Source organism: Podarcis cretensis, assembly GCF_951804945.1.
Source record: "Podarcis cretensis genome assembly, chromosome: 6".
NCBI lineage: Eukaryota > Metazoa > Chordata > Lepidosauria > Squamata > Lacertidae > Podarcis > Podarcis cretensis.
In genome coordinates this window covers 51,751,465-51,764,765 of record NC_137175.1, presented here as the reverse complement: position 1 = coordinate 51,764,765, position 13,301 = coordinate 51,751,465, and the positions used below count along the sequence as shown (strand labels likewise).

The 13,301-nt window shown below is 43.9% G+C and overlaps 1 protein-coding gene and 1 long non-coding RNA gene across 3 annotated transcripts in view; one reads left to right on the top strand and one right to left on the bottom strand.

The window, feature by feature from the left end:
- ST3GAL3 (ST3 beta-galactoside alpha-2,3-sialyltransferase 3) overlaps positions 1–8,678 on the bottom strand; it is a 189,680-nt gene extending 181,002 nt beyond the window's left edge. The window contains exon 1 of one of the 2 annotated variants that reach the window (XM_079980454.1): positions 8,453–8,678. The gene's annotated coding sequence lies outside the window, so the exon portion shown is untranslated. The remainder of the gene's footprint in view (positions 1–8,452) is intronic. The other variant, XM_079980455.1, reaches the window with a different exon arrangement.
- Positions 1–13,301, top strand: part of LOC307218325 — a 259,902-nt gene that overhangs the window by 175,177 nt on the left and 71,424 nt on the right. The window lies entirely within an intron of this gene.

Below are 13,301 nucleotides of genomic sequence, written 5' to 3'. Positions count from 1 at the left end.
GGCAGTCCTCAAAGCTGACAGAACTAACCAAGAAATTGGCTCTAGAAATTGCATTAGTTTCTAAAGCTGCCTGAGATAACATATGGAAAGAGACTTAATCCACTAAACTCTGTTTGGATTAAATGAAACATTTCAACATTTCCTACTACAACAAATGGAAGAGGACTTTTGCTGCCAGCTTCCCATAGTCATCTGGTTGGCCACTGTGGGAGCAGAATGCTTGACAGTGGTCGTCTGACTGAACAATCAGGGCTCTTCTCATGCTATTCACTTTTTTTTCCTTTTCAGGACATACCCAAGAGAGGAAGCAACATAACACCATTTCTTTTCACTCACAGCTCCACCTAAAGCATTCCAATGTATCATCAGTGCTCATCCTAGACAATGAGATACCCTTCTCATAGTGCTTGAGTAGAAGGTCTGTCCTTGCTTACAGATGGCTCCCTAATTTAAAACAGCTACTCTCACCAGCAACAATAGTCAACCAGACCCTGCAAGAATACTATCCCAGGACCATGATAATATCAGTTACAACATCAAGGTGTCATTTGTCCACTCCTTGTCTGATTTGTTATAGGCTGTCACCTGCTGGAAATGCCCTGTGGGGGGTGGGGTGGGAGTTAGACCCATTTCATGCTACCAAGTCTAACTAGGCCCAGATTTGTGAGAGGATAGGCATACTGTCCAACAGAACTAAGTACAAGACATTGAAATTAATAAAAGTAAACAAGATTTAGTGACAAAAGGTTTTGTTGAACCTAATTACTAATGAAATAAGATACTGGCAGCTGCTGGGTTGGCTTAACAGAGCTTAAACACCTTAACAAAGATACATGGTTCGTAAAGCAATTCTTTAGGAGAGACCTAGTCCCTGTGAAATAATGTGATAAAGTAGCCATGTTGGTCTGACGCAGTTGAAATAAATTAAAAAATTGTCCAGTAGTCCAGATCTGAAGAAGTGTGCATGCACACAAAAGCTTATACCTAGAACAAACTTAGTTGGTCTCTAAGGTGCTACTGGACAATTTTTAAAGGTTTTTAATTATTTCAGACCAACACGGCTACCTACCTGAATGTGATAAGGATTAGTATTATTCAGCACCTTCAACTGAAGTCCACTTTAAGCAGTTGGGGCAAGCTATCGCTATGTACAAGGTACAGAAACAACAAGAATCCAGTCACGGCTCATCACAACAATCCCTCATCACACCCCACACTGAGCACAAAAAACTAAATGGCCTTGTCATGGCTGGATGCTGGAGGGTTTGACCACTCACCTCTTCTCCAGCCAACTGTGTTCACTCACAAACCACATGACCTCTGATATAGGCAATGACCTGCTTCTGACAAAAGGTGAGATTAGCAATTATCTAGGTAGTTAAGACAGACAGCGACAAGGTTCTCATTTGTTATTCAGCCTGTGTTTTGTCTCTCTGGAAACACAACTCCATGCTCTCAGGTGTCTTACCTGCTGGAAAGCCTCTACAACAAAATCAGATTTCCTGCCACAATGAATCTTGAGACAACTGAATCTTGAAACTGTGTACTCAAGATCAGTCTATGCAGGCAACCATCAAACTGCCACCTAGAAGATTAGGGCCATGATTACTGGGTGGTGTTTAGGGCTTTAATGTGTTCTTTCACATTAAATGGTATTTTCAAACAGATGTCAAGCTGGATGTCGCTAAGAGGACATTAAAACTAGGAAGTAATTAAGTTTTATTAAACAACATTATAATGTCGTACAGCTTCTCTGGGATTTACTGATGCTTTCAAGAGGAGAGCACATAAGAAAAACTCCAGGGTTTATTTGGCATGTGCAACTCTCCACTTCACCCTTTTCTCAGCAGGAATGTCCAGAACCAAGAAGAAAAAGAATCATCGCCTTATTATCACCCTGCATAAAAGGGGAGAAGGAAATGGCTGCCCAAATAGGGAAGGGAAGGAAAATGGGGCAGAAGAGGAGAAGTAGGATAGAATTATAGGGACTTAACTCAGGGGAATCACCATTATCTGATCCCTTCCTTTTGCAAACCTAAAGTTTATAAATTTAAATTCACCTCTTTTATTTATAAAAGATGGGCTTAAGTTGGTCATAATTCACAACTCTGCTTAATCTTTTGAGTCTATACTCCTTGTTCTAGGAACATATTTTGTTCTTTCAAATTGTTAAGTGTTAAAACAATTGTCTCTTATAAGATCTTGCTCTTTTATCTAGTACTTCTTTCTCTGAAAGCCTGCAATTGCTGTAATTGTGACAGGGGGTGATATGTGGGAGAAGTAGCAGTTGGAAAACAGCTCTGTTGTGTTTGCTTCTGAGTTGTACCCATCCCTGCTATTTCTCCTTGTTGAAACTGGTCAATTTGTGGGTTGCCTTGCCAATAGTCAGACAATAGCTTTGCACATTCAAAGGTTCATGCGCTGCTCACAGGACCAGCCCAGAGAGTGAAGTGATTGTGTTAGGTGGCAGAGGTGTGTGTTTGTGTGGCTGCCACTCAGCTTATTGTTGTTGTTGTTGTTGTTGTTTATTTCTACCCTGCCCATCTGGCTGGGTCTCCCCAGCCACTCTGGGTGGCTTCCAACAAAAGATTAAAATAAAATAGTATTATCTTTGTTGGAAGCAGAGTGCACCATGCATCCTGTCCTGTATCCCCTAACTAGCCTACTGCCCTCAAGCACAGTGGAGGGCAATGTCCTGTTACCAGCACTGAAATAAGAGGGTGGGGAAGGTGCAGACGTGTCCTTTGGGCAGCCAGTTGTCTTAGGTGTGCTGTGTTTGTTATCCTTAGTACTTCACAGCACATACAATGGTGAAAAGGGCACACACTTTCCTGCTATCAGAGAACTTTCTTCCCTAAGCAGCTCTCTTCTTCTTCCCTCTCCTCTAAATCCATGTCTTATATATATTCTACTAAGCAAATAATTATTTTAAATGAGACAAAATTCCTGTGTTTCTTAAAGCCAGGAAGTTATGATCAACAGAATAGATAAAGGCACGGTGATGAATCAATCAATGTGCAAATAGGTTCCATTAATTTTCTCATCATATCTTGTTGCTAACTTAGTCTATTCCAGGTGTCTCTCAGAAAAGCATCCCAGCAGGAGCCTTTTAACGTAATGGAAGTAAGCAGAGGCTGCCCTGTGGGTGATAAGCCGAGTCCCATAGTTGTAATTGTTAACAAAATGTTAGAGAGCTCAGGTGCAGCCCCAGGGAGTATCTATCCTTCTTCCTAACTAAGCTCAGCGAACTAAGTGGAAGAGGTAGTTCTGCTGATACTCAACTCTCTGACTCAGACTATGGCCAGATTTACAAAAAGGCCAATAAATTAACAATGCATGCAGGACTCACACCTCTTTGGGACACTGATCTAGCTCTTGGAATTCAGCAGCGATAATTCATCATCCATCATCCTCAGGAATCTATTGTGCGAAATGAGTGGCTGTAGCCTACCTCTAGTCAGCCTCTCACTAACTCCAGCTTTCATGTGTCTAATTTTTTACTAGTTGATTTTTCCTTGCCCCATCACCCTCTGCTTTGTGTGCTTGATTAAGACTTATAGAAGTTTGCCACACTTCAGTGATATTTGGATGGGTTCCAAGAAAGGTATTGCTCAGCTTTGGAGGTTTTTTCTTTTGGACCAACACAGCTACCTTTGCTTTTTAGAACCCACTGTGACCCTGCAGGTGACCCTGGGACATGCCTCTCAGTTAATATGCAGCCTTAGTAGCCATAAAAATATCAGTATCTTAAATAATTGTCTGGGTTGTTTATGCAGTTGAGCCAACCATGTATAATGATTCCATGAGAGAGGAGTCTTGCCTGAGTGATTCTGAGGTGAGTCAGTTCTTACGTCACATGGCCAACACTTTGTTGTGTATACATCAGTCTTTGTGGCAATGAGCACAGGAAAGTGTGAAGCAAAAAGCCTGTAGATAATGCATACAGTGCATGGCAGCTGTGGCCTGGCCTCACCTCTTCCTTCACACGTTCCTCCTTCATACTTTGTGGTGTTTACATGCAAACATTTGTACACATATAACAAATGCAATTCCCCTTCATGGATCACTGCCTTGCCGTGGCGAAGGGGCTTGAAGAACTCAGAGAAGCTATGAACTATGCCGAGCAGGGCACCCAAGATGAACAGGTCATAGTGGAGAGTTTTGACCAAACGTGATCCACCTGGAGGAGGAACCGGCAAGCCACTCCAGTATCCCTGCCAAGAAAATTCCATGGACAAAGACAACAGGCATATAAAAGTTATGACGCTGGAAGATGAGCCCCTCAGGTCGGAAGGCGTCCAACATGCTACTGGGGAAGAGCGGAGGGCAAGTACAAGTAGATCCAGAGCTGATGAAGCGGCTGGGCCAAAGCCGAAAGGACGCTCAGTTGCGGATATGCCTGGAAGCGAAAGGAAAGTCCAATGCTGTAAAGAAAAATATTGCATAGGAACCTGGAATGTAAGAACCATGAACATGGGTAAGTTGGAGGTGGTCAAAAATGAGATGGCAAGAATAAATATTGACATCCTGGGCATCAGTGAACTAAAATGGACGGGAATGGGTGAATTCAGTTCGGATGACCATCATATCTACTACTGTGGGCAAGAAACCCGTAAAAGAAATGGAGTGGCCCTCATAGTCAACAAAAGAGTGGCAAAAGCTGTACTGGGATGCAATCTCAAAAATGATAGAATGATCTCGATACGAATCCAAGGCAGACCTTTTAACATCACAGTAATCCAAGTTTATGCACCAACTACTGGTGCTGAAGAAACTGAAATTGACCAATTCTATGAAGACTTACAACACCTTATAGAAGTGACACCAAAGAAGGATGTTCTTCTCATTATAGGGGATTGGAATGCTAAAGTAGGGAGTCAAGAGATAAAAGGAACAACTGGCAAGTTTGGCCTTGGAGATCAAAACGAAGCAGGGCAAAGGCTAATAGAGTTCTGTCAAGAGAACAAGCTGGTCATCACAAACACGCTTTTCCAACAACACAAGAGACGACTCTACACATGGACATCACCAGATGGGCAGCATCGAAATCAGATTGATTATATTCTCTGCAGCCAAAGATGGAGAAGCTCTATACAGTCAGCAAAAACAAGACCTGGAGCTGACTGTGGCTCAGATCATCAGCTTCTTATAGCAAAATTCAAGCTTAAACTGAAGAAAGTAGGAAAAACCACTGGGCCGGTAAGATACAATCTAAGTCAAATCCCTTATGAATACACAGTGGAAGTGAGGAACAGGTTTAAGGATTTAGATTTGGTGGACAGAGTGCCTGAAGAACTATGGATGGAGGCTCGTAACATTATACAGGAGGCAGCAACGAAAACCATCCCAATGAAAAGGAAATGCAAGAAAGCAAAGTGGCTGTCCAATGAGGCCTTACAATTAGCGGGGGAGAGAAGGCAAGCAAAATGCAAGAGAGATCGTGAAACATACAGGAAATTGAATGCAGATTTCCAAAGAATAGCAAGGAGAGACAAGAAGACCTTCTTAAACAAGCAATGCAAAGAAATAGAGGAAAGCAATAGAATGGGAAGAACCAGAGATCTGTTCAAGAAAATTGGAGTTATGAAAGGAACATTTCGTACAAAGATTTCCATAATAAAGGACAAAAGTGGAAAGGACCTAACAGAAGCAGAAGACATCAAGAAGAGGTGGCAAGAATACACAGAGGAATTATACCAGAAAGAAATGGATGTCTCATATACCCCAGGTAGTGTGGTTGCTGACCTTGAGCGAGACATCCTGGAGAGTGAAGTCAAATGGGCCTTAGAAAGCACTGCAAATAACAAGGCCAGTGGAAGTGATGGTATTCCAGCTGAACTATTTAAAATTTTAAAAGATGATGCTGTTAAGGTGCTACACTCAATATGCCAGCAAGTCTGGAAAACTCAGCAGTGGCCAGAAGATTGGAGAAGATCAGTCTACATCCCAATCCCAAAGAAGGGCAGTGCCAAAGAATGCTCCAACTATCGCACAATTGCACTAATTTCTCACGCTAGCAAGGTTATGCTTAAAATTCTACAAGGAAGGCTCAAGCAGTATGTGGACCGAGAACTCCCAGAAGTGCAAGCTGGATTTAGAAGAGGCAGAGGAACCAGAGACCAAATTGCAAACATGCGCTGGATAATGGAGAAAGCTAGAGAGTTCCAGAAAGACATTTACTTCTGCTTCATTGACTATGCAAAAGCCTTTGACTGTGTCGACCATGGCAAACTATGGCAAGTTCTTAAAGAAATGGGAGTGCCTGATCACCTCATCTATCTCCTGAGAAATCTCTATGTGGGACAAGAAGCTACAGTTAGAACTGGATATGGAACAACTGATTGGTTCAAAATTGGGAAAGGAGTACGACAAGGCTGCATTTTGTCTCCCTGCTTATTTAACTTATATGCAGATTTCATCATGCGAAAGGTTGGGCTAGATGAATCCCTAGCCGGAGTTAAGATTGCTGGAAGAAATATCAACAACCTCAGATATGCAGATGACACAACCTTGATGGCAGAAAGTGAGGAGGAATTAAAGAACCTTTTATTGAGGGTGAAAGAGGAGAGTGCAAAATATGGTCTGAAGCTCAACATCAAAAAAACGAAGATCATGGCTACTGGTCCCATCACCTCCTGGCAAATAGAAGGGGAAGAAATGGAGGCAGTGAGAGATTTTACTTTCTTGGGCTCCATGATCACTGCAGATGATGACAGCAGCCACGAAATTAAAAGACGCCTGCTTCTTGGGAGAAGGGCAATGACAGGCCTAGACAGCATCTTGAGAAGTAGAGACATCACCTTGCCAACAAAGGTCCGTATAGTTAAAGCTATGGTTTTCCCAGTAGTGATGTATGGAAGTGAGAGCTGGACCATAAAGAAGGCTGATCGCCGAAGAATTGATGCTTTTGAATTATGGTGCTGGAGGAGACTCTTGAGAGTCCCATGGACTGCAAGAAGATCAAACCTCTCCATTCTGAAGGAAATCAGCCCTGAGTGCTCACTGGAAGGACAGATTGTGAAGCTGAGGCTCCAGTACTTTGGCCACCTCATGAGAAGAGAAGACTCCCTGGAGAAGACCCTGATGTTGGGAAAGATGGAGGGCACAAGGAGAAGGGGGCGACAGAGGACGAGATGGTTGGATAGTGTTTTCGAGGTTACCAGCATGAGTCTGACCAAGCTGCGGGGTGCAGTGGAGGACAGGAGTGCCTGGCGTTCTCTGGTCCATGGGGTCACGAAGAGTCGGACACGACTAAACGACTAAACAACAACAACAACAACAAATGCAATTGCCATGCATCATGCATTTACTGTAGGTGAAAGCTAGATGAGAAACACGGAATTGTTGTTCAAACCAGATTTTTTGGGGTGTGGGTGTGTGCAAATCGAATCAGTGAGGAAGTGCTGAGAAAGGGAGCATTTACCTCTTCCCATGCCCAGTCTAAATCTACATACCCTTCCTCCCCCATTTGCCTCATGAGGGAAAGCATGCAGGTACATGTATCATGTTGCCTGTATTCTCCCCTCTCCCAGGACAAATAACAGCATTTTTGGAAATGTATTACTTAGATAAGTACAAATGCATGTGTTTTTATATGTGATCTTCAGATGAAGGGCAATATGGAAATTTAAAGAAAGTAATAATAGGCCCTCAGGCAAAAGATATAGAAGCATGATTAGTCGCACCAACATGGTAAAGAACAGCTTCAATCCGTGGGTTGTTAGGCTGCTGAATGAAAAGATAACAACAGGGCAACTGACTTTCGGGTTTGGTGGGTGTGCATCAGTAAACGAGGGGAATTAAGACTAAGAGAGCTGAGTGGGGGGTGCTTGTGTAATCTCACTGTATACAAGTTGTACAAGTGACAATAAAGTGCCGTATCTTTCGTCCCATAGGACACTCCGTCCCATAGGACGCACCTAGTTTTTTGGGGGGGAAATAAAGGGAAAAAAATTTTCCCTTTATTTCCCCCCCAAAACCAGGTCGGGGAAACCGAACCAGGTTGAGGAACAGCGGGATGGTGGCGCTGCGCCTCCTTGCTGTCCCCCGAGCTTGTGGGGCTGGCCGATGTCTGTCCCGTGGGTGGGAAACATGTTCACAGATAAGCCATCTGAATAGTATATCATGTGCTGATCTCTCACAAGCAGCAGCCCTGGCATATTTTCTGCATTCATTCGGATTCATATCTGCAAATCTATTTCTATACACATCTAATCAGTTTGTTTTGCATTTGCTACCAGCTGTACAATACACCCAACACCACAGTGCACCATATCCAGCTCTGAATATTATAAAAACACAACCAGATCTTGAACAGTGGCTTTTTGACACTCCCCAAATCCCCTACAGTCAAGAGATATATTAATGGCAATGCTGTTCCTGCAGTGGAATCTCTCTTTTGCGGTCAGAGTTGCTTTTCAAATGCGAGTGCTCCCCCATCCCCAAATCCTACCTTGAATTGCTGAGCCCTGGCCTCACCTGGATTCCGAAGCATCTTCCTTAACGACAGACTGCCAAAACTGCTTTGCCATTCTGAACTGCTGACTCTGAAAGGAGCTGATGGCTCAGGTTCCAAATTCTATGCTTGTTCACTAGCGGACCTAAAAATATCCCCGGGAGCAGGATGACTGAATTCATGCAACAGCATCTGTTATCCTGGCACCTCTTCAGAGAGTAAAAGCTGAACTGTCAATCTGCAACAGAGTAATCAGCCCCCAAAAGAACCTCCTTTCTCTCCCACCCCTAGGGCAGGCGAATACTCCAGCATAGGCTGCATGCACCTGCTACAGGAGGGAAGAGTCTATGGAGAGATTTGTCCTTCAGTATTGTTTTATTGTTTTTAATATTCAGTTGGAAGATGCCCAGAGTGGCTGGGGAAACCCAGCCATATGAGCAGGGTATAAATAATAAATTATTATTATTATTATTATTAGTGGAGCAAGTCACTCAGACATGTTGCAAAAGGCAGGGTTTTGCCTAGAGTACACATGTACAAAGGTATAATGCATGTATAAATGTGTGGAGGTTAGCAACAGCAAAACATGTACAAGGCATATGAATTGTTTACATTGCTATCTGCAGAACGCCTGGTGGTGTTGTGTTATTGCCCCTTGGCAGGAAAGAGTATCTTTCAGGTGGAGGTGTTTGCCTGTAGCACTGGATAGACTGTTGGTAGATAGCTGGTGACTCATGCAAAAGAAAGCCTTTGTCTTCACATCCCTTCACTTAGCACAGTGTCTCCTGGGCGCATGCTTCATGTTCCATAATGTTAAAGCACAGGGGGCCAAGCATTACGTCCATGTCTAATTAGCTGGTCCACCACTGCTATTACATTTTAGTCCTGGCTGCATGGATATTTGGGGAGGGAAACAGAATGAGGAGGGGACAACACTGGGCAGTTGCCTAGCAACAGGAACATCTCATTTTGGGCAGTGCACCTGCTTGGTCAGAAATGGCATGTGATGAAGTGCTTAGCAGCACACAAGACTTCTGACATCTCACACAAAAGACACAGGATGCTGCAGGGATGTCTAATGCAAAGGATTCTGTGACATCCTGCTATTTAGCACTGGAAGGTGTGCTAGTCAACTAGGAATAACACCAGGACAACTTTTGGCCTGGCCAGTACTGTGCCTGTAAGCTCAGACATTCTGCTTTCATCTGGCCACCACCTCTCCCCCGTGTTACATGGACAGGGGTTCAAGGGGCCTCTGGAGTGCTAAGGTCAGTTCATGCTGAGTGCCGGCTAGATTAAAAGTGGCACTATATGGTACCACATCAGACCTACCAAGCACCCTGCAGTGTGACATGATGCCCCACTGATGCAGGCAGCAAATCATGAACATCCCTACCTTGATTTATAAATCCACCCAGCCCATAATTTATCCAGCATTTTAGTTCTTATGGTGCAGAATTTAATGGTATGGAATATTTGCAGCCTACACAATCAAAGTCATTCTTTTAGGATATTGGAGTTGATACAAATTCTGTCCCAGCACAGGAAGGCAAGGTCTGCATGGTTTCTTCTTCTTCAGCAGTTTCACTATTCCATCCACCACGATCTTGAGAAGTAGTCCTGGCAAAAGGCCTCACAAAAGGGTAGTGGGAGTGAGCATTCAATCTGCCAAGTACTCCTTCCCTAAGAGACATACAAGAAGGCTCACAGCTAATTAAATTGCTTTGTACTCCAATCTGCCTGCCTACGCTCCACCACTCCCCCCTCCCATACAGGCACAGAGCTCTGGCAGAACAAGGTTGCTATGGGACGATGCCCTCCGAGTCTTCAGGGCATTAATTGCTGGCAAGCAGCCTTCCCTGAGGTCTCCTGTGAATCACCACAATTCACAAGGAACAGCTTGCAAGTAAGCCCACTTCTTATTACATCCCTGAGCTGAGGCCAGACAGGTAACCCAAGAGTATCTGCAAGCAGCAGAGCATTCATGGCATAGATTAGAAAGCAAATGAATGCTAACAGTTCCCCACAAACACTGTTTGCTGCTGAGGGACTCACTGGGCTCTGGGACTCTTTCATCAGCACACAACATATGAAGATACCCAGGGTGACTTCCTTTATTTATATACCACTTGCATGCCAAAATAGCTCCTGAATCCATTACTATCCACACTTTAGGGAAATGCAGTTTTATAAGTCTGCTTAACCCAAGGTAGCTGCCACACCAGCCAGTATTGTGTTGTGGTTAAAGAGTTGGACTAGGAACTGGGTTCAAATCCGCACTCAACCATGAAACTCACTGTGTGACCTTGGGCCAGTCGCTGCCTTCAGTTTATCCTGTTGTGAGGATTAAGTGAGGAGCGAGAGAACCATGTACGTCATCTTGAGATCTTTAGAGAAAAAGGTGGGCTACAAATGCAATGACTAATAAATATTGTAAAGAATATATCCAAATAGCATAGCACAAGCTGTACTGAATCTTAGTGGGAGGCCAGAGTTACTAGGGTAGAAATCTTAAAATGAAGACATTCAGAGAAGTAAAAAACAAGACAAAACAAAAAACCAGGCATAGTATACAGAGAAAAATTCCCTTCTTCCATGATGGAAATGGTTGTGGGGAGAAGGAAAAATGCTGCTGTGAGCATGGTCTCCATAGAGCTGCATTTCCCATTCCCCCATACTCCTGTTATGCTCCGCTAAGCCAAAGCAAGAGACAACACAGGGAGACGCTGAAGCTCTTTACAAGTCCACAGAGCTAGAGCATCTTCCCTGACTCTCTTCTGGGTGATGTGAGCACTGCAGAAACTTGCTCAGGCTTGCTTCCCATGTGTTGCCATTCCTTATCATTCTGCAGCTATTCATGCTACACAGCACCCAACTAGTTTTATCACATCAGCATTTTGGTAAACAGTGGTTACCCTTTCTTCAACCTTGTTCAATGAAAACTTCATGCTTCCCCATCCATATATTATTTTCATTAGAGAGTAAGGGTAGTAGCTCCTTCTGTGCTCCTTCTGGGGCAGTGTGTCTGCCTCTGGTCCTCATCCTGCACTCAGCCCTCACCTGTGCCTCCTAGAAGCTGTCAGCATGCGACAGCGGCCACACACACCAGGAACAGCTTCGACTGGCTGGCTGAACCAGGCATGGGTAGCCAATGGGTCTCAAACCCAGTGTTGGACTTCCCCTGCATGTGAAGACAGGCTGCAACAGATTGAGTGGATGAGACCAATAGTACGTCCAGCGGTCAAAAAGGTGGTTTCTGCACATGCTGTAGATGGAAATGAAAGGCAGGTGGGGCTTGTCAACCTGGGAAAGTAACCCATCTAGCAGAAGCAAAACTCTGATCCTATTCAGGACTACACACACACACACACACAGAGAGAGAGAGAGAGAGAGAGAGAAAGAGAGAGAGAGAGAAAAGAGAAAGAGAAAGAGAAAGAGAAAGAGAAAGAAAGAAAGAAATTGCACCCCCCACCTCAGCCCCAAGACCCATATGAAACCACAGGGCAGTTGTGTCTAGCTATGCTAGAAGCTATTAACAAATCCTGAGTACAGACTCTTGCTTTTTTTAAAAATTAAACCATTAATGGCTTTTTAAAATGTTGATTTTTATTACATTGTGTGTTTCAGTTTGAACTCAAAAGGTAGGCTAATAAATTTATTAAAGCACCACAGAGCAGTTGACAAAAAATATATAGAGAGAGCATGCATGACAGGGAGGATTGGGAAAGCAGAATCTGTCTTTGATATTTGTATCTGGCCCCCAAATATTTGCACTTCAGCTCCTCATGCTGCATTGCCTCCAGTTAATTGCTAGCAGCCCAGTGACCCATTTCCCAAACTGTCCACACTCACCAGTTTGAGGAATTTACTATTTATTTGCTTTTGTTGCAAACTGGCAGGTTATTTATTTCTATGCTGGCCTGCTCTGAGAGTATAGAGGACATTTAAAGGAGAGATTTGAAAACAATGGAAGTGAAAGAGCTGGGGCTTCTCCAGACCACTCCCCAAATCCTGTTCTATGTCTGAGTGTCTACTAAGAAGAAACACCAAAGAGATGAGTGCAGTTTTAAAAGATCTCACCTCAACTGTAGTGAGCAGAGTTCTCTCCTTCCCAGCCCTGAGCTCCCCTTGCACCTCCTGTTGGCTTTTCCTCATACTTCCGTAGTACAAGCACAGAGAGCTACTGTGCTTGCCTCAATCCAGCCCTGTCTGGGCCTCACACACAAGCTGAGAGGACAAGCCTGACCTTATGTTCATACCCTGGGCAAGTGGCAGGCAGATGCTATCTTTATGTAGTGACAGCTCCTAGGCCTCCTGCCAGTTCTCGCTGTGTTCTACAAGGAGCAGAAAAGGCAGCCCCAGAGCAGGAATATACCCTGGGCAAGATGATAAAACCTTCCATCCTTGCAGCCCTCCTGTTTCTTTAATAATGTCTAGTAATTTCTAGTCATCGGCCCAGTCCCTGTGGAGATTTGGCATGAATGAGGCCAGAGAGGATAAAAACAAAGTGTAGGAAAGATTTATACATAGAAAGATTTAACACACCATACACCAGTTCTTAATTAGAAGAGGGAAGTCCACATAAGTCATGTGCCAGAAATGAGTTCTCTAGGACATACAGAAGATCTAGACTGCATTAGCAGCAGGTACTGCAACAGGTAAGCTTCGCCCCTAAACCTTTCTGAAAAATGGGTTGAATTTAATGTAGCTAGATCCGTGGTATTTCAGCCAAGTGCTTCTGTGACAAACTCATCCCGAAGAGTGGAAGTCACTGGGAGAAGGCTTCAGGTGTAAACAACCCTTGCTCACACCTAAATCACCTAAATCATTTTCTCCCTGTGCTAGT